The 25,988-nt window shown below is 41.5% G+C and overlaps 1 long non-coding RNA gene across 1 annotated transcript; it reads right to left on the bottom strand.

The window, feature by feature from the left end:
* Positions 1-16,499: 16,499 nt before the first annotated feature.
* On the bottom strand, positions 16,500-25,600 carry LOC117717052 (uncharacterized). Its single transcript, XR_013110237.1, has 3 exons — positions 25,389-25,600; positions 24,658-24,796; positions 16,500-19,735 (listed from the first exon to the last, which is right to left on the bottom strand). It is a non-coding gene; the product is annotated as an uncharacterized LOC117717052 (long non-coding RNA).
* Between the last annotated feature and the right edge of the window lie 388 nt (positions 25,601-25,988).

The raw sequence follows: 25,988 nt of genomic DNA, 5'->3' as shown, positions 1-25,988 counted from the left end.
AGAGGAGTGGGGGGGAGAGCAATTTGACAATCCTCTGATGCTGTGTCTTTGCTGCCTCCAGATGGAATTCCCGGACCTCAGAGGTTTGAGCAGGTCTGCCCAGCTTGCTTGTTGAGTAGATACACCAAGGCTGATCATTCTGCAATATACAATTCTCAAAACAAATTTTAGTATCAAGATAGTTTTTTTTAAGAGGGCTGACATTTTATTAAGAATGTTGGTTCTAACCGCTTTTCTATTTTTTCCCCTCTTTTATTGGATATAATATTTACATTTCAAATTTTATCCCCTTACCATATTTCCCCCACCACCCAGGAACCCCTTATCCCATCCCCCTCCTCCTGCTTCTATGAAGGTGTTTACCCACCTACCCCCAGCCCCCCTCCCCACCCTCAGATTTCCCCCCCCCCCAGTGCTCAGCCTTCAGGGTACCAATGACCTTGTCTCCCACCTATGCCCAACAAGGCCATCCTCCCCTACATATACAGCTGGAGTCATGTGTCTCTCCATATGTGCTCCTAGGCTGGTGGTTTAGACCCTGGGGAGCTCTGGCTGGTTGGTATTGTTGCTCTCCTCACGGGGCCACCAGCCCTTAAGGTTCCTTCAATTTACTCTCTAACTCCTCCATTGGGAACCTTTGATCAGATTAATGGATAGCTGTGGGTATCTGTCTCTGGGTATGTCAGACTCTGGGGGACCTCTAAGGAGACAGCCTTATCAGGCTGCTGTCAGCTTTCCCATCCTGACATCCCTATCAGCGTCTATTTTTGGTGACTGCCCATGGAATGAATACCCAGATGGAATGGTCTCCCTACAATGCCCCCTTCAGATTCTGTCCCACACTTTGTCTCCATATTTGCTCCCTTGGGTATTTAGTTACTCCTTCTAAGAAAGACCTAGGCATCCTCACTTGTTCTTTCTTCTTCATGAGCTTCATGTCGTCTGGTAGTTGAATCTTTGTTGTTCCAAATTTTTGGGCTAATCTCCACTTATCAGTGAGTAAATACCATGTGTGTTCTTTTGTGATTGGGTTACCTCACTCAGGATGATATTTTCTAGTTCCATCCATTTACCTAAGAATTTCTTGAATTCATTATTTTTAATAGCTGAGTAATATTCCATTATGTAAATGTACCACATTTTCTGTATCCATTCCTCTGTTGAAGGGCATCTGGGTTCTTTCCAGCTTCTGGCTATTATAAATAAGGCTGCTATGAACATAGTGGAGCATATGTCTTTGTTATTTGTTGGGGCATTTTCTGGGTATATGCCCAGGAGTGGTATAGCTGGGTCCTCAGGTAGTGCTATGTCCAATTTTCTGAGGAACCGCCAGACTGACTTCCAAAGTGGTTGTACCAGCTTGCAACCCCACCAACAATGCAGGAGTGTTCCTCTTTCTTCACATCCTCGCCAGCATCTACTATCACCTGAGTTGTTACTGTGTTTTATCTGGGTAAAATCCTAACTTTTTGAAATTGGATATCTACCTCAGAAAGTGGCCAGTCTGAGGTCCAAAATTCTAGAGAGATTATGGAGACATCTGCTCCAGTATCAACCATTACTTCTATTTCAATATTATTTATAAGTATCTTCGGTTTTGTCCTCTAATCATCTATAGAAATATGCCCAAATACTTGAATATTTTGACTCTCTTCTTTAATTTATCTATAGAATTTGTTGTAACTTTTTGATCTTGTTTTTATTTTTAAAATTTTATCAAATTATTTTAATTTACATTAAAAAGTTTTCCCCTGCCTCATTCACCCCCACCCACCAAATTCTTCCTCCTGTCTTCTTTTCACCCCCACCTCATGCCCACAAGCATCCCTCTTCCATGGGCATGACATGTCCACACTTTTAAGTGTATCCTCTTTCACCAAGACCATATAAGTCAGTCCTCTGCTACATGTGTTCCCTGGGCCACAAACCAGCCAATGTGTGCTCCTTGGTTTTTGGTTTGTTATCTGGCTGCTCTGAGGGGTCCAGGTGAGTTGACACTGTTTTTCTTTCTATAGGGATGCAATTCACTTCAGCTCTTTCAGTCCTTCCTCTAACTCTTCCATGTTGGTCCCTGACCTATATTCAATGGTTGGCTATAGGTATCTGTACTTGTCTCAGTCAGTTGCTGTAGAACCTCTCTGAGGATAGCCATGACAACCTTCTGCCTAAACAAACTATATGGCCTCAGTAAAAGTGTCAGGGTTTGATGTGTGTCCATGGGGTCGGTCCTAAGTTGGGCCAGTCACTGGTGGCCCTTCTTTCAGTCTCTGCTCCGGGTTTGTCGCTATATTTCCTTTCAACAGAGACAATTCTGGGTTAAAAACTTTGAAGATGTGTGTGTGTTCCCCTGCCTCAACTGGGGGGATGTCTACCTACTGGAGGTGGTGATTTCTGGTTCTATTTCCCCACTGTTGGACATTTTGGCTAAAGCCATTGCTCTTGATTCCTGTTAGCCTCTCACTTCCCAGGTCTCTGGGACTTTCTAGAGGTTCCCCCTGTCCCCTGATCCCCACTGCTATATATTTGGATTCATTCTCCTGGCCTTCTAGGTATCTTTCCTGTCTCTGCCAGTATCTGAACCTGCCCCCATTTGTCAGTTGTTGATTTAAATTCACTGCTCCAATGTCAGCCTTTTTGACATTTTTACATATTTCTGGAGGCACGGGCTCCCTTTTGGAATTAATTTGATTTTTCTTGCAGTTCCTTTGGAAATTATCTTGTGCACGTCAATTAATACATTTGAGTGTTTGGATCTTTTTCAAAGCCCTTATTGACAACCCTATTAAGGCTACATTAGGGGAATGTATCTAATATCAACTGGATTTTTAATCTATTAATACATTGATGCTGTTTTTGCCCTTAGTGTTCTGTTTTTCTTTTTCTTTTTCTTTCTTTTTTTTTTTTTGCATTCATCAATGGCATTTTCTGAAGCTAAAGATTCAATTAGTGCCTTTCTGAGATCCTTGTTTCTACAGTTGAAGTCAAACTTTGTAAAAGTCCTACAGTGTTTTTTCTTTTAGACTTTCCAAAACCTGTAAAACCAGTTTAAGCCTTTTTTTTCCTGTTTCTTCAACCCTGTCCTGGGCATTTAAGTCTGCTATATAAATGTCAATGTTTCTTTATCATATTTGGCCTGTACATTAACTTTAGGAAAATGACCATCACCAAGCAGATGATCCTTAGAAATATTGATACCTCTCACTTTATTTTCTCGTACTATCTCCTTAGTCTCTTCTCTCAACCATGAATCCAATTATAAATATGGCCCAGGTTTTGATATTGGTCTGGCCATATCTTTCCAGTCTTGAAGGATTATTTTATATTTGGCAGCCCAAGAAGTCAGGATTTGTCTTACAAATGATGAATGCAAATTAGTGATGCTTTCTTTAAATTTTCTCAGTTCACTATTATCCACAGGCTGCCATCCAAATTGCTGAACATTTTGTGGATGATTATCATCTGCTGTCTTTGTTGAATACTAATTGGATAAACCAAAGTTTGTTTGTTAACAACATTGGGCTGGCTTTCTTTATTTTTATCTACTGTCTCTATCTGAGTACTTTCCCTAATTAATATTTTACACCCCTCTCTTAAGTTCTACCTTTGTTTTTCATACCTCTCTAGTGCTTATGTGTCTGCCATCCTAGCAGTTTATTCCACCCAAATTATATTTTTGTAGTCTCTGTTTCACAACTTGCCCCCATGCCTCATTTTTTTTATTTTTGTTGTTAATTGTGTTCCAAGTTCTTGAATCTTTTGTTCTAACCTATGATTCCAAATTTTATTGTTTTTCTTATATCACAATTTTGTTATTTCAGTATGTACTTTATTTTAATTGCTTAATATTAGTAATTTCTCCTCCAGGCTCTGTCTCCAATTTTCAAAATTTTCTGTTATTCAGTCTGATCTGTAAACTTCTGCTCCTTTTGTTCTTCCTCCAAGCCTAATCTCCAAACTTTATTTTTCTATCTATGTTGTTTATCATGACTTGTAAAATTCTGTACCTTTTGTTCTAATATTTCCCCTAGACCAAGTTTTTGTCAAGTGTTAAATTTCTCTTCCTGTTGTTCATTCTGCTCCATAAGTTCTTATACCTATTGTTTAAACTTTTCTTCCATAATTTTATTTTTTTATGTTTTAAATCTCATTTAGTATCTTATTTCTAAGCCTTGTTTCCATATTTTTATTTTTCTTTATGTTGTAAGTCTGATATCATAGCATATATTTTCTCTTGATTTATTAGTTTAAGTAATTTCTCTTATAGGCCCTGGATCCATTCTGGTTCCTTGCATAGGGACTGTTCTTCCAGACTGTGGTACTAGGATCAGCTCTTGAATGCCCTTTTGCTTCCAGAAAGCATGCAGGCATATGGCTTATATGGCCTTGAAGTGACACCTGAGAAAGTCCCCTGCTTAGTACTTTTGACACCTTGTTGGTCATATCTGTCTGTTCATCACTTGTTTTAGTTTGGCTTGTTGTTATGGGTTTTCTTTCCTCATCCATAAGGGACCACTGTAAATTGTACTGGTAACATGAGATCTCAAGATTAAAACTCATGATCTGGACCAATTTTGGGAGGAGGCTGGTATTTTGGCCCTCTGGCTATCTCTGAGACTCTGACTTCTGGATGCATGTTTCCTTCTTCCCCTGCAAGCAGGAGGTACAGTCTGGGATTACCCCTCTTTTATTCTTTGTCCTTATCCTCCTTGCAGGCATAGCAAGTCTTAAGAATTCTTCCCCAGAGGAAATGGTGGTATTACATAACAAACACTGTGAAGACCAGGTTAATATGCAACTTTCTTACTGACCCCGTTATGAGTTCTCTGGGTAAACAGCATGGTCTCAGTGATGAGGACAAGGGCACCTTTGCTTCAGCCCACACCCAGCTGTCAGGCTCTAAGCAGTCACCTAGCATTGCTGTCCCAGGTCCCTTGCTCACAAGCCCTTTCTTTCCTGCACCAGTAACTGTACTCCCAGCTTTCCACTGGCATGATTTAGGGGGAATTTGTCTTTCAGCTGCCACTCCTGTGATGCCTTTTTCTAGTTCTGATTGTCTCACCCCCACAGGCCTCATACTCCTCAGGTATATCATGAGGCCCTGTCAAACTTGGCCTTGATACAGAGACTAGTCCCTGGATTCTCATTTTTCTGGCCAACTTGGCACTAATCAGAAAATCTGTCAATGATTTTTGTTGAGATTCTTCATATTTTGAACACATACTGAAGTAATGGGCCATGCACCTTTAGACCTACTGAAATTGGAATGATCTCCTTAAGGCAGTGCTCAATCCCACCTCGTTTCTTATTTAGAGGTCTGTATATCATGACTTGTCTGAGAATAAGGCTAGAATTAAACTGGAATAGAAACTTAACATTACCCTTGACATTCTTACTGGCCTCTGGGCATACATTAATCAAGTCACTCCAACCACTATCAAACTGCTTGCTTTACAAAAGTGGCTGATCTTACATTGAAGGCCTTAAAGACTGTACCCCTTGAGATTCCCCTGCTCACTTTCTCAACCTTTTTAGGCAGTCAGAAGAGTCCTTCATGGACTTCCTGTTCTGTTTGACTGAGGCACTGGAAAGACATGTTGATACTGGCTCTGCCAGAAACATGCTAATCAAGCAGGTCACATGGGAAGGCTTTAATGCCCCCATTTATAACACTGTTAAGGCCATAAGAAATGATGATATCCATAAATGGGTTGTTACCACTTGTGATTTGTATCCTAGTGCTGGCTCCATTGTAGCCCTGACTTTCTCCATCAATGCTTGGTCATGAAGCTTTACAGAGGATGTGAAACCCTCCTGAAGGGCCCCCTTTTTGTACCTGTTGGGGCTGTGTCAAGTCATTCATCTCGGACAGGACTGCCTCTCAGCTAGGCCTAAGACCAGAAGTCCTTGTTGTAACAAAGGTTTATATTGTCTTGAGGCTGTCATTCTCAAAACTAGGAAGACAATTTAAACTCCAAATGGGGCACCCCTCATCACCTCCAGTAAGAGGGAGCCCTGATGAGCCAGGAGTTGTTTGGACCTTCCCTTTGTTTCCCAATTCTCAGATGATGAGTGTACATTTAGATGGCATACCTGTTAAAGGATTGTTCACCACAGGGCCAGATGTCAATACAATAATAAAATATGAATCACTGGGTTTCTCCCATTGGATATTATGGCCTGGATCCCTCCATTATGGGCTTTAGAGGTTAACAGGCTCTCAAAATTTCTACTTGATCTATTTTTCGGTACAACTTGGATGGCAGTCAGGGGTCTTTTACACTCGTTGTGGCTGATGTTCCTGGCAACCTCTGGGGAAGAGATATTCTAGAAGACATGAGTGCTGTCCTTACTATGGATCATAATACATTTTTCTGATGTTATACAACTTGACCAGTTGGGTCTCACATGTATTTAAGTTGAGGATCACCACCAATTCTAACAGCTATGACCAACCCAGCACCATTTGACATCAATGTACCTGACCCTCTATTATTTGTGTGGCTGTCTGAAACTGATATGTGGGTGGACCATGACCCATTTTGGAACTTAAGGTTTCTGTTATCAAAGAACTGGTCAATATCTTCCAAATTTGTTCCAAAGAACTGAAACAAATATCTTTTTTTGAATTTTTTATTGGGTATTATATTTACATTTCAGATTTTATCCCCTTACCCTACTTCCTCCCACCACCCAGAAACCTCCTATCTCATCCCCACTCCTCATGGTTCTATGAGGCTGTGCCCCCACCTACTCCCGTCACCCACTACCCTCTCCCCACCCTTACATCCCCCCCCACTCACTGTTCATTTTTCATAGGACCAAGAATCTTCTCTCCCACCTATGCTCGACAAGCCCATCCTCCCCTACATATACCACTGGAGTCATGGGTCCCTTCCTATGTGCTCCCAGGCTGGTGGCTTAGACCCTGGGGGGATCTGGTTGGTTGGTATTGTTGCTTTCCTCATGGGGTCATAAACCCTTTCTGCTCCTTCAGTCTTCTCTCTAACTTCTCCATTGGGAAACCCCTGATCGTATCAGTGGTTAGTTGTGAGCATCGTCCTCTGAATGTATCAGTCTCTGGCAGACCTCTAAGGAGATAGCTATATCATGTCCTTGACAGCATGCACTTCCAGCCATTCACATCAGTGTCTAGCTTAGGTTGCTGTATATGGGATGGATACCCAGGTGGAATGGTCTCCAGATGGTCCCTCCTTCAGTTTCTGTCCCATGTTTTATTTCCATATTTGTTCCCTTGAGTATTTTTGTTAATCGTTCTAAGTAGAACTGAGGCATCCCCTCTTGGTCTACCTTCCTCATGAGCTTCATGTGGTCTGTGAGTTGAGTCTTCGATATTCCAAGCTTTTGGGCTAACATCTGCTTATCAGTGAGTAAATACCATCTGTGTTCTTTTGTGATTGGGTTAACTCACTCAGGATGATAATTTCTAGTTCTATTCATTTACCTAAAAAATTCTCAAATTTATTATTTTTAATAGCTGAGTAATACTCCATTGTGTAAATGTACCACATTTTTGTATACATTCCTCTGTTGAGAGACATCTTGGTTCTTTCCAGCTTCTGGCTAATATAAATAAGGCTGCTATGAACACAGTGGAGCATATGTCCTTGTTATAAGTTGGAGCATCTTCTGGGTATATGCCCAGGAGTGGTATACCTGGATCCTCAGGTAATGCTATGTCCAGTTTTCTGAGCAACCGCCAGACTGATTTCCAGAGTGGTTGTACCAGCTTGCAATCCCACCAACAATGGAGGAGTATTCCTCTTTCTCCGCATCCTTGCCAACATTGACTATCACCTGAGTTTTGATCATAGCCATTCTGACTGGTGTGAGGTAGTATCTCAGGGTTGTTTTGATTTGCATTTCCCTGATGACTAAGGATGTTGAGCATTTCTTAAGGTGCTTCTCGGCCATTCGAGTTTCCTCTGTTGAGAATTCTTTGTTTATCTCTGTACCCTGTTTTTTAATAAGGTTATTTAGTTGTCTGGAGTATAATTTCTTGAGTTCTTTGTATATCTTGGATATTAGCCCTCTATCAGATATAGGATTGGTTAAGATCTTTTCCCAATCTGTTGGTTGCCGTGTTGTCTTATTAACAATGTCCTTTGCCTTACAGAAACTTTGCAATTTTATGAGGTCCCACTTGTCAATTTTTGATCTTAGAGCATATGCCATTGGTGTTCTGTTCAGGAACTTTTCCCCTGTGCCCAGGTATTTGAGGGTCTTTCCCACCTTCTCTTCTATTAGTTTCAGTGTATCTGGTTTTAAGTGAAGGTCTTATATCCACTTGGATTTGAGCTTTGTACAAGGAGATAAGAATGGATTGATTTGCATTCTTCTACATGTTGACCTCCAGTTGAACCAGCACCATTTGCTGAAAATGCTGTCCTTTTTCCACTGGATGGTTTTAGCTTTTTTGTCAAAAATCAAGTGATCATAGGTATTTGGGCTCATTTCTGGGTCTTCAATTTTATTCCATTGATCTTCCTGCCTGTATCTGTACCAATACCATGCAGTTTGTATTATTATTATTGCCCTGTAGTACAGTTTGAGGTCAGGGACGCTATCCTGGGTTTTTTGTTATTCCAAATAAATTTGCAAATTGCTCTTTCTATCTCTATAAAGAATTGATTTGGAATTTTGATGGGAATTGCATTGAATCTATAGATTGCTTTTGGCAAGATGGCCATTTTTACTAAATTAATCCTGCCAATCCAGGAGCATGGGAGATCTTTCTATCTTCTGAGATCTTCTTTGATTTCTTTCTTCAGAGACTTGAAGTTCTTGTCATACAGATCTTTCACTTGCTTGGTTAGATTCACTCCAAGATATTTTATATTGTTTGTAACTATTTTGAAGGGTGTCATTTTCCTGATTTCTTTCTCAGCCTGTTTATCTTTTGAATAGAGGAAGGCTACTGATTTGTTTGAGTTGATTTTATATCCAGCCACTTTGCTGAAGTTGTTTATCAGGTTTAGGAGTTCTCTGGTGGAAATTTTAGGGTCACTTAAGTATACTGTCATATCATCTGCAAATACTGAAATTTTGAATTCTTCCTTTACTATTTTTATCCCCTTGACTTCCTTTTGTTGTCTAATTGCTTTAGCTAGGACTTCCAGTACTATATTGAATAGGTAGGGTGAGAGTGGGCAGCCTTGTCTAGTCTCTGATCTTAGTGGGATTGCTTCAAGTTTCTTTTCATTTAGTTTGATGTTGGCTACTGGCTTGCTGTATATTGCTTTTACTATGTTTAGGTATGGACCTTGAATTCCTGATCTTTCCATCTTTAACATGAAGGGGTGTTGAATTTTGTCAAATGCTTTCTCAGCATCTAATGAGATGATCATGTGGTTTTTTTTCTTTGAGTTTATTTATGTAGGGGATTACATTGATAGATTTCTGGATATTGAACCATCCCTCCATTCCTGGTATAAAGCCTACTTGATCATGATGCATGATTACTTTGATGTGTTGGATTCGGTTTGCAAGAATTTTATTGAGTATTTTTGCATCAATATTCATAAGAGAGATTGGTCTGTAGTTCTCTTTCTTTGTTGGGTCTTTGTGAGGCTTAGGTATGAGCGTAATTGTAGCTTCATAGAACAAATTGGGTATTGTTCCTTCTGTTTCTATACTGTGGAATAGTTTGAAGAGAATTGGTATTAGGTCTTCCTCGAAGGTCTGATAGAATTCTGCACTAAAACCATCTGGTCCCGGACTTTTTTTGGTAGGGAGATTTTTAATGACTGCTTCTATTTCTTTAGGGGTTATGCGACTGTTTAGATGGTTTATCTGCTCCTCGTTTAACTTTGGTACCTGATATCTATCTAGAAAATTGTCCATTTCATCTAGATTTTACAATTTTGTTGAGTATAGGCCTTTGTAGTAGGATCTGATGGTTTCTTTAAATTTCCTGTTTCTGTTGTTATGTCTTCCTTTTCAGTTCTGATTTTTTTTAATTTGAGTACTGTCTCTGTGCCCTTTGTTTAGTCTGGCTAAGGATTTCTCTATCTTGTTGATTTTCTCAAAGAACCAGCTCCTGGTTTTGTTGATATTTTGTATAGTTCTTTCTGTTTCAACTTGGTTGATTTCAGCTCTGAGTTTGATTATTTCCTGCCATCTACTCCTCTTGGGTATATTAGGTTCTTTTTGTTCTAACGCTTTCAGGTGTGCTGTCAAGTTGTTAGTGTATGCTCTTTCCATTTTCTTTTTGTGGGCACTTAGAGCTATGATTTTTCCTCTTAGTACTGCTTTCATGGAGTCCCACAAGTTTTGATATGATGTGTCCTCATTTTCATTTAATTCTAAGAAGTCTTCAATTTCTTTCTCTATTTTTTCCTTGACCAAGTTATTATTGAATAGAGCATTGCTCAGTGTCCACGTGTATGTGGGCTTCTGTTGTTTTTGTCCATATCAAACACGAGTCTTAGTCCATGGTGGTCTGATAGGGCACAAGGGATTATTTCAGTCTTTTTGTATCTGTTGAGGCCTGTTTTGTGACCAATTATATGGTCTATTTTGGAGAAGGTACCATGAGGTGCTGAGGAAAAGGTATATTCTTTTGTTTTAGGATGAAATGTTCTATAGATGTCAGTTAAGTCCAATTGGTTCATAACTTCTGTTAGTTTCATTGTGTCTCGGTTTAGTTCCTGTCCATAGCTGAGAGTGGGGTGTTGAAATCTCCCACTATTATTGTGTGCAGTGCTATGTATGCTTTAAGGTTTAGTAAAGTTTCTTTTATGTATGTGGGTGCCCTTGCATTTGGGGCATAGATGTTGAGAATTGCGAGTTCCTCTTGGTACATTTTGATGAATATGAAGTGTTCTTCTTTATCTTTTTGATTACTTTTGGTTGAAAAACAATTTTATTTGATATTAAAATCGCTACTCCCACTTGTTTCTTGGGACCATTTGCTTGGAAGATTGTTTTCCAACCTTTTACTCTGAGGTAGTGTCTGTCTTTTTCACAAAGGTGTGTTTCCTTTATGCAGCAAAATGTTGGGTCCTGATTACATATCCAGTCTGATAGTCTATATCTTTTTATTGGAGAATTGAGTCCATTGATATTAAGAGATATTAAGGAAAAATGAATGTTGTTTTCTGTTATTTTTGTTATTGGCAGTGGAGTTATGTTTGTATAGCTACCTTCTTTTAGGGTTGTTGGAAGATTACTTTCTTGCTTTTTCTAGGTTGTAATTTTCCTCCTTGTGCTGGAGTTTCCCACCAATTGTCCTTTGAAGTGCTGTATTTGTGGTAAGATATTGTGTAAATTTGGTTTTGTCATGGAATATTTTGGTTTCTCCATCGATACTGATTGAGGGTTTTGCTGGGTATAGTAGTCTGGGCTGGCATTTGTGTTCTCTTAGGGTCTGTATATCAGTCCAGGATCTTCTGGCTTTTATAGTCTCTGTTGAGAAGTCTGGTGTAATTCTTATAGGTCTGCCTTTATGTGTTACTTTACCTTTTTCCCTTACTGCTTTTAGTATTTTTTCTCTGTTTTGTACATTTGATGTTTTGATTATTATGTGGCAGGAAGTATTTTGTTGGGCCTTGGACGAGGTAACTCCATTTAATCTGTTACCTTTGGTCACGTAGGACAGGTAGAGTGTGTGACTAACAAGTCTCTACCTCCAGAGATTTAAATATTAATGAATTATCAAAAGGCCAGGGGCGTAGCTAATTAAGTTATTCCCTCCCCTTTCTCTCTTCCCTATAAGACTGGTCTCCCCTGGCCTTTGGGGGAAGAAGCGCACAACACCTGCATCCATTCACCATGTCATGAACAATAAAAGCTTTGGAAAACTGGACTCCACGTGTCCATGGTCTCTCCGCCTGATTCCCAGCTTTTGGAACCCTGGAACCTTGCCGATGCAGCCGCCGGCCCGCCCACCAACAGCTGCATGAATGTGGGGCTGGCGGCGCGGGAAGCCCTGGTGTCAGACCGCCCTGAGACTCTGTCGCCGGACTCCCTCCTTTCCCCGCCCGCGAGATTTCTGCCCCACAGTATTTCTTTTCTGGTCTAAACTATTTGGGGTTCTGTAGGCTTCTTGTATACTTAAGGACATCTCTTTCTTTAGGTTAGGGAAGTTTTCCTCTATAATTTTGTTGAAGATATTTACTGGTCCTTTAAGTTGGGAGACTTCCCCCTCATCTGTACCTATTAACCTTAGGTTTGGCCTTCTCATTGTGTCTTGGATTTCCTGTATGTTTTGGGTTAGTAGCTTTTTGTATTTTGCATTTTCTTTGACAATTGTGTCAATGTTTTCCATGGTATCTTCTGCACATGAGCTTCTCTCTTCTTCTATCTCTTGTATTCTGTTGGTGATACTTGTGTCTATGACTCCTGATCTTTTTTAAGGTTTTTTATCTCTGAGGAAGGCTCCCTTTGTGATTTCTTTATTGTTTCTACTTCCATTTTAAGATCTTGGATGGTTTTGTTTAATTCCTTCACCTGTTTGGTTGTGTTTTCTTGCAATTTATTAAAGGATTTTTGTGTTTCCTCTTTAAGGGCTTCTATCTGTCTACCAGTCTTCTCCTTAAATTCTTTGAGAGTCTTATTTATGTCCTTCTTAAAGTCCTCTATCATCATCATAAGAAGTGATTTTAATTCTGAATCCTGCTTTTCTGGTGTGATGGGGTTTTCAGGGCTTGCTATGATAGGGGAACTGGGTTCTGATGATGTCATTTAACTTTGGATTCTGTTGCTTACATTCTTGCGCTTGCCTTTTGCCATCTGGTTAACTCTAGTGCTGCCTGTACTCGCTGTCTCTGACTGAAGCCTGTCTTTTCAGTTATCTTGCTTGTGTCTGATCTCCTCAGGGTCCAGATGTCTCTGTGATCTTCTCCAGCTGCTCAGAGTACAGTGGTACCTCTAGGATGCCTCAGGATATGATGCCTCCAAGGTAGCAGACCAGCTAGGTGTCTGCTGTTCTTGGTGCAGTGTCTCCCCTAGGATGTCTCAGGAGAAGGTGCCCTCTGCTCCGAGTGCAGTGTCTCCTCTAGGATGTCTCAGGACAAGGTGTTCACTGCTCTGAATGCAGTGGTTCCTCTAGGATGTCTCGGGATATGTTGTCTGTCACTCTGAGTTCAGTTGTTCCTCTGCCACTCTGGCCTTAGTGGTACCTCTGCTGCTCTGGGTTCAGTGGACCCTCTATCACTCTGGGTTCAGTGGACCCTCTATGATGTCTCAGGAGGAGTCCGGTGTTCACACAGGAGGGAGACCAGGTGCAAGTCTGCACCAGGCCTCAGATCTGGGAGAATGGCGTAAGGGGAGTGCCTCTCCACAGGGGCAGGGTTTGGGTTTCTGCTGGAATCTGAGCGCTCCCTGCAAGGCAGTGTCTGAGTCTTCTTACCTACTGCTCTGGGTTCAGTGGATCCTCTATGATGTCTCGGGAGGAGTCCGGTGTCCACACAGGAGTGGACAGGGTGCGGGTCTCAATAAATATCTTCATGTAAGAAATGTTTTTCACAAAGGGAGAATACACACACAGGTCAATGCTTCAGTAAATAAATTGATAAAATTGAGCTGACATGTGCACACACACACCCAGAAGTCAATAGGCATTTCTCCCAGTGACCTTTTGTCCTGTGTATCTGTTTCATGGTTTTCTTGCCAACCTCTAGGGTGGGGGCAATAGAATAGCAAATGAGCAGGTCACCAGCAGCCCAAGCAAAACTATGGTGCTCACATACCTGGACAATGAGAGACAGGACTTGGGAATAGCTGGAGTTGCATATCCTAGTGGAGAGGTAGGTTCAGCACCAAAAGTCTTGCTGGAGTATGCAATGAAATAGATTCTGGTTAGACCAGGACCATGGATGCTACCATCCTGCTTCTCCTTGCTATCCTCCTGGGCTTCTTTCTACTCTTGGTCAGGGGCCATGCAAAGGTCCATGGTCATCTTCCACCGGGACCCTGTCCCCTACCCCTCTTGGAGAACCTCTTGCAGATGGACAAAGTTGGCCTCCTTAAGTGTTTTATTCAGGTGAGACCTATATGGAGTCTTAGTATGAGCTTCCTTCTGCTTTTGTTTTGGAGATCATTCAGTGAGAAGAACTGTTGGTTCAGGTGGGAAGATTGAACAACTTGTCTGTTTCTATACCAATATCATGCAGTTTGTATTACTTCTGCTCTGCATTATACCTTGATTTTAGGGATAGATATATCTCCAGAAGTTCTTTTACTGTTCAGGATTGTTTTAACTGTCCTGGGCTTTTTCTTTTTCCATATGAAGTTGAGATTGTTCTTTCATGATCTGAATAGTATTGTGTTGGAATTTTGATGGGAACTGCATTAATCAGTAGATTGCTTTTAGTTATTATTTTATTTTTCTGTTTTTCATTTATTTTTTTATTGGATATTTTATTTACATTTCAGATGTGGAACCCCTTTTCCCATTCTCCTCACACCCAGGAACCCCCTATCCCATCTTCCCCTTCTCCTGTTTCTATATGGATGTGCCCCTGCCTACCTACCCACTCCCACCTTCCAACCCATGAATTCCCCCACACTGGGGCATCCAGCCTTCACTGGACCAAGAACTTCCTCTCCCACCTATGCCAGACAAGCCCATCATTCCTTATATAGAGAGCTGGAGCCACTGGTTCCTCCCTACGTGTTACCAGGCTGGTTGTTTAGACCCTGGGAGCTCTGGTTGGGTTATATTGTTGTTCTCCCCCTTTCAGCTCCTTCAGACTTCTCTCTCACTCCTCCATTGGGAACCCCATGATCAGTTTAATGGTTAGCTGTGAGCATCTGCCTCTGTATATTTCAGGCTCTGGCAGACCTCTAAGGAGACAGCTATATCAGGCTCCTGTCAGCATGCACTTCCTGACATCCACATCGGTGTCTACCTTTGGTGACTGCACATGAGATAAATACCCAGGTGGAATGGTCTCCAGATGGCCCCTCCTTCGGTTCCTGTCCCATGATTTCTCTCCATATTTGCTCCCTTGAGTATTTTGTTACTCCTTCTAAGAAGGACCAAAGCACCCACACTTTGGTCTTCCTTTTTCATGAGGTTAATGTGGTCTATGAGATGTATCTTGGGTATTGTAAGCTCTTGGATTAATATCCAATTATCAGTGAGTGCATACCATGTGTGTTCTATTGTGATTGGGTTACCTCATTCAGGATAAGATTTTCTGGTTCCATCCATTTGCCTAATATTAATTGAATTAATTGTTTTTAATATCTTAGTAATATTTCCTTGCATAAATTACCAAATTTTGTGTATCCATTCCTTTGTAGAAGGACATCTGGATTCTTTCCAGCATCCTGCTATTATAAATAAGGCTGCTACGAACACAGTGGAGCATATGTCCTTGTCATATGTTGGAGCATCTTCTGGGTATATGCCCAGGAGTGGTATAGCTGGATCCTCAGGTAATGCTATGTCCAATTTTCTGAGGAACCACCAGACTGATTTCCAGAGTAGTTGTAACAGCTTGTAATCCCACTAATAATGGAGGAGTGTTCCTCTTTCCTCACATCCTTGTCAGCATCTGCTATCACCTGAGTTTTTGATCTTAGCCATTCTGCCTGGTGTGACGTGGGGCAGTGGGCTGTGAGAAGCAACTGGGTGCTTGGTCGAGCATAAGCCTGGAACCCCAGACAGCAGGTGTTCGGCTTGGGTCCTGGGCCCTGGTTCTTTTCATTCAGCTTCAGCCCTCCACAGCCCCTCCTACAGAGAGGTCTATGGCCATCAGTCATGAGGAACAGTGCCTCAGGCTTTCCTACGTGCAGATGAGGAATCTCCAAGCTCTCAGACTAAGCTAATAGGTGTTATCTGCTGCCAGACCCTAACCCAACCTGAAACTGTATATAAGGGCTCTATTTAAGGGAAGTAAAGTGCTCGAGGATCATCCTGGTGTCTGAGAGTTTCTGTGACAAGAGCTGTAACACTTGGGGAGAGATCTGGTCTCCCAGGACCTGCCTGGGACACCAAGATGCCTCCTTGCCAGCTTCTTATGGACCCAGCCTGGGCTCCGGCCTGGCAGGCTCAGCATGGAGAGACAGGTGCAGCACCTGGAAGTGACCTGGCAGCAACAGCAGTGAGTGAACAGAGGCAGCAGCAGGGGCAGGCAATCTCCCCTCCCTGCTTTCACTCTGTGGCCTTTGGCCCAGACCTCCTGCACCAGGCCTGTCAGAGACCAACGGACAGTGGGACAGTGGAGACACAGGCAGAGGCAGCAGCAAAGACAGTAGCAAATCCTTCCTGCTCTCAACCTGTCCCCAGCAGGGAGATTGTCCTGGGATGTCCTTCAGAACAAGGGAACCAATATGGGGTGCCAGCTGTGGGTAGGGTGGCTGGGAATGCTGAAAGTTCCTCCAGGTGGGAAGTTAGGCTGTGGCTACAGCATCCCATTTAAAGGCCTTCTCCATGGTTCCTCACAGCATGGCCCCAATGACACAAGAAAGTCCTTGGATTTCCAAAATGGCTTTATTAGCATGAGAGATGATGGTTGAGTCTGGATGTGCACCCCAGTGAAACCCAGGGCAAACCTGAGTTAAATAGGGAGGGAGAGAGGAGGAAGGGGCTTGGGAAGAATGCTTAATTGGCTCTGCCCTCTGTCCTTCAGGCATCTCATTAGTATGTAATCTCTCTAGGGCCTGAGGCCTGTAGTCACAACCACTACCTGTGCTCTTTGGGTGGGGCTGCATTACCTTGAACGTGATTGAAAAGTGTAGGTCAATGGGGTTTTATGCCACATGTTAGGTGCCTGGATTCTCGGAGCATGGCGGAATGAATCCCAGTCCCTTACAGGCAATGGACACCTGTTGGGTCTCCAGGATTTCCAGCCATTGCTTTGACCAAAACCAAGACCCCTTTCATGGCCCTACAGTGTGAGATGGAATCTCAGGGTTGTTTTGATTTGCATTTCCCTGATGACTGAGGATATTGAACATTTCTTTAGGTGATTCTCCACCTTTCAAGTTTCCTCAGTTGAGAATTCTTTGTTTAGCTCTGTACCCCATTTTTAATAAGGGTATTTCAATGTCTGGAGTCTAATTTTTTGACTTCTTTGTAAGTGACCATAGGTGTGTGGGTTCATTTCTTGATCTTCAGTTCTATTCCATTGATCTTCCTGCCTGTCTCTGTACCAATTCCATGCAGTTTTTTATCACTATTCCTCTGTAGTACAGTTAGAGGCCTAGGATGGGGATTCCCCTAGAAGTTTTTTTATTCTTGAGACTAGTTTTAGATATCCTGGGTTTTTGGTTATTCCAAATGAATTTGAGAATTGCACTTTCTATCATTGTGCAGAATAGAGTTGGAATTTTGATGGGGATTGCATTGAATCTGTAGATTGCTTTTAGCAAGATGGCCATTTTTACTAAATTAATCCTGCCAATCCGTGAGCATGGGAAACCTTTCCATCTTCTGAGATCTTCGTTGATTTCTTTCTTTAGGGACTTGAAGTTCTTCTCTTACAGATTTTTCACTTGCTTGGTTAGAGTCACACTAAGTTATTTTATATTAATTTGACTATTGTGAAGGGTGTCATTTAACTAAATTCTTTCTCAGCCTGTTTATCTTTTCAGTAGAGGAAGGCTACTGATTTGAGTTCATTTTTTATCCAGCCACATTGCTGAAATTGTTTATCAGGTTTAGTAGTTCTCTGGTGGAAGTTTTAGGGTCACTTAAATATAGTATCATATCATCTGCAAATAGTGAAATTTTGACTCCTTCCTTTCCTATCTGTATCCCTTTGCCTTCCTTTTGTCCTCTAATGGCTCTGGCTAGGAATTTGAGTACTATATTGAATAGGTGGGGAGAGATGGGCAGCCTTCTCTAGTCCCTGATTTTAGTGGGATTGCTTCAAGTTTCTCTCCATTTAGTATGATGTTGGCTACTGGTTTGCTGTATATTGCTTTTATTATGTTTAGGTATGTGCCTTGAATTCCTGATCTTTCCAAGACTTTTAACATGAAGTGATGTTGAATTTTGTCAAATGCTTTCTTAGCATCTAGTGATGTGATCATGTGTTTTTTAATTTTTTATTGGATATTTTATTTACATTTCAGATGCCATCCCCTTTCCCCATTTTCTCTCCCTAGAAAACACCTATCCCATAACCCTTCTCCTTTTTCCTTTTATACAATTTTTTAAATGTTAAGCAATGGCTTTATAAATTTGGTAATGCTCAGTATCAATCAGAAGTGTAACCTAGATGTATCAACTATCTTTGACTGGGAGAGACATGTGAACATCTGCCTCCATGTCTGGCCCCCCTCTCTCTTTCTCTCTCATAACCTAGCTCCTCCTCTCCTTCTCCTCCTCCTCCTTTCCTTACTCCTCCTCTGCTTACTCCTCCCACCTTAGCTCCTCCTACATATCATCCTTCCTATTAAAATAAAACTTTTCTCTCAAAATACAGTTGGAGCATAACTATACTAATTTATGTCAATAAGGTGCAAGATAGACCTAATACCCAGTCAATCATTTTGTTCACTAAGCAGAATCTCTGTCATCTCTCCTAAATAAAAGACTTAGTTCTGAACCTGGCTTTTTTTCTTGGCTTTAGAATGGATGTCAGGTGAAAACCATCCTCTCAAATCTTTTCTCTGAAAGTAAATAGCAAGGATTGGCTATAAGAGTATAAGTTTTCAACCCCATCAGAAATCCAGGATGACTGAATTAACTGAGATTATGGGAAGCACAAAGCATAGCTTCTAAAACATAGCCAATTTATAGAGACCGCTGAACACCAGGACAGTCCCCATACTACAGAATGTTGGAGAATCTGATCTTCAGCCTTCTGACCCAGGGTCATCTGACAGACCTAGTCATGCAGAATTATTAAGGGCTGATTACTCTGTCTGGACAGATATAATCAGTCGACTATTCTGCAAGTGTGTCCTTTTCTGAACAGTATTTTGTCTGTAGATGAAAAGAGGCAATTCTTGCCTACTGGCTGTTTCATCACAATTGGAATAACTCCAAAGATGCTCAATTTCTTCATAAAATCCAAGAAAGGAAGCTGTCAGGAGCAGACGGTCTCTAATCAAAATGAACATTACTACAGAAATGTTTGTAACGTCAATTCTGTGGACTTCTGACATTTTGAAAACCAACTATCCATGTAAGGTAATCTGGACTGTTGTCTGTTAACTGCTCTCAGCTATTTCTAAAGAAAATACAGAAAACTCCCAAACCATAAACTCAAAGCCATGAATTTGCTATAGTCCCTTAACTCACAGTCTAACCATCTCAAATAAGTTAAAAAAGTTAAAGAAGGACTGGGTCTAAGCCTTGTATTCCTAAATGTGTTATACAGGTGCAATGCCTATGATAGTAACAATATTCATCTCACTTTTATATTAATAAGAAGCTCGTACCAATGAAAACCTTAAATTTGAAATCAAAGTAAATTTTGTACCATTTAAGAAATTATAACTTCATCTTAATAACAATTATACATATTTCTACCAGTAGGTTATGGCTATGCAATAAATCCTAGCTAATTCTCCCTGTTCCACCAAAACCACTACTTTTCCCTAGAAAGACAGCCCAATATTAACCACCTCAGTCCCCAAACCCAGGGAATAGGGGCACTGACTCTTCATTAACTTCTTCAAGCTGATTATGGGTGTTGAGATATTAGAAGAGGGGTGGAGGGAAGAGTTAATTGATAAGCCTCTGACACTGTGTCTTCATTGCATCCAGCTGGAATTCCAGGACATCAGAGGTTTCAAGCAGGTCTGCTCAGCTTGCCTGATGAGTAGATACAACAAGGCTATGTATTCTGCAATATATAATTCTCAAAACAAATTTTAGTATCAAGATAATTGTTTGTTTGAATTCTGGAATCTAGTCTTCTGGCGGCCTGCCTCTGTCATGTCTAATCCATATAGTTCTGGGAGTTTCTATGAGGGTGTGCTCCCACAGTCCTCCCATTTTTGCCTTCCTGCTCTCAAATTTCCCAACATTAGGGAATCCAAACTTTCAGGCACCAAGGCCCTCCACTTCTACTGATGCCTAACCCCTTACCCCATTCCCCCCCTCCAATTACTATGAGGGTGTGCTCCCACCATCCTTTCATTCCCGCCTCTCTGCTCTTGCAGCTCCCCAACACTAGGGAATCCAAACTTTCAGGTACCAAGGCTGTCCACTTCCACTGATGCCTGGCAAGGCCACCCTCAACTACCTATACAGGTGAAGTCATGAGTCCCTCCCTTTGTGTTCTAGGGCTGGAGATTTTAGAATGGCTACTCCAGCTTGTTTCTTAGGACCATTTGCTTGAAAAATTGTTTTCCAGTCTTTTACTCTAAGGTAGAGTCTGTCTTTGCACTGAGGTGGGTTTTCTGTATGCAGCAAAATGTTGGGTCCCATTTATGTATCCAGTCCATTAGCCTATGTCTTTTAGTTGGGGAACTGAGTCCATTGATGTTAAGAGATATTAAGGAACAGTGATTATTGTCTCCTGTTATTTTTGTTATTAGATGTGAAGTTATCTTTGTGTGGCTATCTTCTTTTGGATTTGTTGGAAGAGGGTTACTTTCTTGCTCTTTCTAAGGTATAATTTCCCTCCTTATATTGGAGCTTTCCTGCTATTATCCTTTGTAATGCTGGGTTTGTGGAAAGATTTTGTGTAAATTTGGTTTTGTCATGGAATATCTTGGTTTCTGCAACTATGGTAATTGAGAGTTTTGCTGGGTATAGTAACCTGAGCTGGCATTTATGTTCTCTTAGGGTCTGTATGACATCTGTCCAGCATCTTCAAGCTTTTATAGTATCTGGTGAGAAGTCTGGTGTAATTCTGATAGGTCTGCCTTTATATATTACTTGGCCTTTCTCCCTTACTGCATTTAATATTCTTTCTTTGTTTTGTGCACTTGGTGTTTTGGTTATTATGTGAAAGAAGGTATTTCTTTTCTGGTCTAGTCTATTTGGCGTTCTATAGGCTTCTTGTATGTTTATGGGTATCTCTTTCTTTAGATTAGGGAAGTTTTCTTCTATAATTTTGTTGAAGATATTTATTGGTCCTTTAATTTAGAAATCTTCACTCTCATCTATACCTATTATCCTTAGGTTTGGTCTCCTCATTGTGTCCTGGATTTCCTGAATATTTTGTGTTAAGAACTATTTGCATTTCGTGTTTTCTCTGACAGTTGTGTTGATATTTCCTATGGTATCTTCTGTACCTGAGATTCTCTCTTCTATCTCTTGTATTCTGTTGGTGATGCTTGTGTCTATGATTCCTGATTTCTTTCCTAGGTTTTTTATCTCCAGCTTAGTCCCCCTTTGTGATTTCCTGATTGTTTCTACTTCCATTTTTATGTCCTGGATGGTTTTGTTCAATTTCTTCACCTGTTTGGTTGTGTTCTCTTGTAAATCTTTAAGGGATTTTTGTGTTTCCTCTTTAAGGACTTCTACTTTTTAACCTGTGTTCTCCTCAAATTCTTTGAGAGTGTTAATTATGTCCTTCTTAAAGTCCTTTATCATCATCATTATAATTGATTTTAAATCTGAATCTTGCTTTCCTGGTGATATGGGGAATTCAGGACTTTAGTGTGGGAGAACTAGGTTCTAATGATGCCAAGTACCCTGGATTACTGATGCTTATGCTTTTGTGCTTTCCTTTTGCCATCTGATCTCCTTAGTGCTACCTGCCCTGTCTCTGACTGGAGCCTGTCTTTCCTATTATCTTGGTTGTATCAGAACTTTGTGGGGTGGGTGTAACTACTTGGGTAAGCACTGGGGCCCAAAATCTGCTCAGTGCTCAAGCACAGACAGGATGCTGCCCAGGTTAGATCTCTGGGAGCCCCACTTCTTCTAGGTTCTTAGAGATTGGGGGCAGAGCTGCCACCCAAGATCTGCTCAGCGCTCTGGCCCAGACCGGAAGGAACCAGTGCTCCGGGACAGGAGTGACTTCCTGTGTCTTTGTGGGTCCCAGTTACTTCCTGTTCAGGGTGAATGTTGCTGTCTGCTTACTTAAGATACTGCCCAGGTTAGAGTTCCTGGGAGCCCTGCTTCCTCTGGGTTCTGTGTGATTGGGGGCAGAGCTGTCAGCCAAGATATGCTCAGTTCCTGGGTCCAGACCGAAAGGAACCAGTTGATCATGTGGTTTTTTTCTTTGAGTTTGCTTATATAGTGGAGTACACTGATGGATTTGCGTGTATTGAACCATTCCTGCATTACTGGGATAAAGCCTACTTGATCATGATGGATGATTGTTTCGATGTGTTATCAGAGAAAAAATCTCCCAAGATGAACTCTCAATTCTGAACATCTATGCTCCAAATGCAAGGGCACCCACATACATAAAAGAAAATTTACTAAACCTCAAAGCACACATTGCACCTCACAAAATAATAGTTGGGGATTTCAACACCCCACTCTCAGCAGTGGACAGATCATGGAAACAGAAACTAAACAGAGACACAATGAAACTAACAGAAGTTATGAACCAAATGGATTTAACTGATATCTATAGAACATTTCATCCTAAAACAAAAGAATATACCTTTTCCTTAGCACCTCATGGTACCTTCTCCTAAATAGACCATATAATTGGTCACAAAACAGGCCTCAACAGATACAAAAAGATTGATATAATCCCTTGCATCCTATCAGATCACCATGTACTAAGGTTTGGTCTTTAATAATGACAAAAACAATGGAAAGCCCACATACACATGGAAACTGAACAATGCTCTACTCAAGGATGACTTGGTCAAAGAAGAAATAAACAAAGAAATTACAGACTTTTTAGAATTAAATGAAAATGAGGACACATCATACCAAAACTTGTGGGACTCCATGGAAGCAGTGCTAACAAGAAAACACGTAGCTCTAAATACCTACAAAAAGAAACTGGAGAGAGCATACAGTATCAACTTGACAGCACACCTGAAAACGTTATAACAAAAAGAAGCAAATACACCCAAGAGGAGTAGATGGCAGGAAATAATCAAACTCAGGGCTGAAATCAACCAAGTAGAAACAGAAAGAACTATACAAAATATCAACAAAACCAGAAGCTGGTTCTTTGAGTAAATCAACAAGATATTTAAACCCCTTTCCAGAGTATCCAAAGGGCAAAGAGACAATATCCAAATTAATAAAATCAGAACTGAAAAGGGAGACATAACAACAGAAACTGAGGAAATTAAAAAAAATCATTTGCTCCTACTACTCAACAAAACTGGAAAATCTGGATGAAATGGACAATTTTCTAGACAGATACCAGGTACCAAAGTTAAATCAGAAGCAAATAAACCATATAAACCATCCCATAACCCCTAAAGAAATAGCAGCAGTCATTAACAGTCTCCCAACCAAAAAAAGCCCAGGACCAGATGGTTTTAGTGCAGAGTTCTATTGGACCTTCCAGGAAGACCTAATGCCATTTCTCTTCAAACTATTCCACAAAATACAAACAGAAGGAACACTACCAGATCTGTTCTATGATGCCATAATTGCACTCATACCTAAACCACACAAAGACAGAACAAAGAAAGAAAACTTCAGAAAATCTCCCTTATGAATATTCACACAAAAATACTAAATAAAATTCTAGATTGCTTTTAGTAAAATAGCCATTTTTCCCTATGTCAATCCTACAGATTATCTTCTGATATCTCTCTCTCTATTTCTTCCTTCAAAGACTTGAATTTTTTTCATATAGGTCTTTCTTGTGCTTGGTCAGAGTTACAACAAGGTATTTTATATTATTTGTGGGTACTCTGAAGGGTATTTTCTCCTTAACTTCTTTCTCAACCTGTTTATCTCTCATATTAAGCATGACTACTGTTTTCTCTGAGTTACTGAGTTACATTTGTATCCAGTCACTTTGCTGAAGGTGTTTACCAACTGTATGAGTTCTCTTTTAGAGTTTTGGGGGTATGATACCTTGACACCTTTTCCAATTCATGTTCACTTGATCTCCATTAGTTGTCTTATTGCCCTTACTACAACTTTAAGTACTATATTGAAGAGAGAGAGAGAGAGAGAGCAAGAGAGAGAGAGAGAGAGAGAGAGAGAGAGAGCAAGAGAGAGAAAGAGAGAGAGAGAGAGAGAGAGAGAGAGAGAGAGAGAGAGAGAGAGGCTGGACAGCCTTTTCTTCCAGAAGGAAGTAGGACTTTCTTTGGGGCTCACAAGGCTTTTCTGGACTGAAGAGTGAGCTCAGAGCTAGATAATGGAGTTCAGGGAACCACACAGCTCACCTCTGCAGGTCCTGGCAAGACCCAACTGGCAACAAACTCAACTTCTTGCTACCCCTTGGTTTAGATTAGATGGTCCACCTGTATCAATCATGATTTTTTAAATAGATTTGGGACAATGTCATCCTGTATCCAGGGTAATGATCCACCTGACTAAATATGCCATGTGCTAGAATGACAGTATGTGTGATATATCTGGCCATAAGTAATTTTCTTTAAAAAATATTATTATTCATTTCATTCATTTACATCTCAAATGATATCCCACTTCCCGGTGACCCCTTCCACCAACCCCCCATCTGATATCCCACTTCCCGATTACCCCTATGCCACCTCCTCATCCCACATCTGCCCTCCCCCTTCATTTTGCCTGTATGAGAGTGCATGCCTACCCACCCACACTTTACTGCCTCACCATTCCAGCCTCCCACTACACTGGGGCATCAAACTACCCCAGGACCAAGGACATACCTGTCGGGCTGTGCTGGGTTTGAGATAACTGGGGACCCAACAGGACATTGCCTGTCAGGGACAGCATATATCTCCCCATGCGCTCGGGTTGCAGACTACTCCATGTGGTCCACATCTCTCATTAACAGAGTTGCCCCTCCTTTTATGAAAGAAAAGAGAATGGGATGTCGGGCCGTGAAAGGGTATCCTGGTTCTTGGGTTGTGGGTTCAGCCACAACCCAAGAACCCAGACTCCTGACAGGAGGTCTAATCTCCATTCAACCTGCACCCTTCAGTCATGTAGGACACAGGTGGAGGTCATGATAAACAGGCCTCAAGCCCTAGAGAGATTTACATACTAATGAGGTACCTGAAGGTCAGAGGATGGAGCCAAATAAGCATTCCTCCCCAGCCCCCCCCCCCCCTCTTTCCCTCCCTATTTAACTCAGGACTGCCCTGGGTTTTGGGGGGGTGCATCCAGATCCATTCACCATCTATCATGCCAATAATTCCGTTTTGGAAACCCATGGACTTTCTCATGTTTGAGGCCGTGCCATGAGAAACTGTGGAGCCACAGCAGCCGGGCCTAACTTCCAGCTGGAGGAACCCAGAGCGTTACCAGCCAACTACCCACCCACAGCCTGGCGTGAGGAACCCTGCGTTCCCCAGCCGTTTTACCTACACCTACCCTCTCATTGTTGTCAGGGAAGGCCAGTGTCTGCTACATATGTATCTGGGAAAAAAAAAGATACCTTTAGGTACATTTCTTTGTTGGAAGCCTAGTCTCTGGGAGAACTGGGTGGTCAGGCCAGCTTTGTTTTTCCAATGGGGTTGCAATTCCCCTCCCTTTCTCCAGTCCTTCTGCCAGTGTTTCCACCAGATTCTGAGTTCAGTTTCATGGTTGGTTCCAAGCATCTGCCTCTGCATTGGTCAGTTGCTGACTGAAGCTCTCCACTAACTGCCACACTTGGTTCCTGTCTGCAAGCACCTATCTGCAAGCACCATGGCAACAGTGTTGAGTTTGGTGTTTGCAGACATGATGTATCGTCAGGTGGGGCTGTTCCAGAGTTGGCCCTTCCTTCAGTCTTTGTTCCATTTTTTTTTTCTGTTCTTCTTTCAGAAAAAAATATTTCTGAATTAAAAAACTTTGAGATGGGTGGCTGGCTCCATCCATTGACCAGGGGCCATGGCTATCTACTGTAGGTGGTCTCTACAGGTTCTACCCACTTCTTCTCTGTGCATTGTACCCTTCCCCCACCTGCCAGCCTGCCAGCCTGTCAGCCTGAGCAGGCCAGAATGGAGCTGTTTACCACAAGAGACCCAATAACAATAAGCATTGCTGCCCTTGGAGA

Source organism: Arvicanthis niloticus, chromosome 1 (genome assembly GCF_011762505.2).
Source record: "Arvicanthis niloticus isolate mArvNil1 chromosome 1, mArvNil1.pat.X, whole genome shotgun sequence".
NCBI classification, from domain to species: Eukaryota; Metazoa; Chordata; class Mammalia; order Rodentia; family Muridae; genus Arvicanthis; species Arvicanthis niloticus.
Note: the sequence above shows the minus strand (reverse complement) of the source record. Positions and strands in the feature narration are given on the sequence as shown.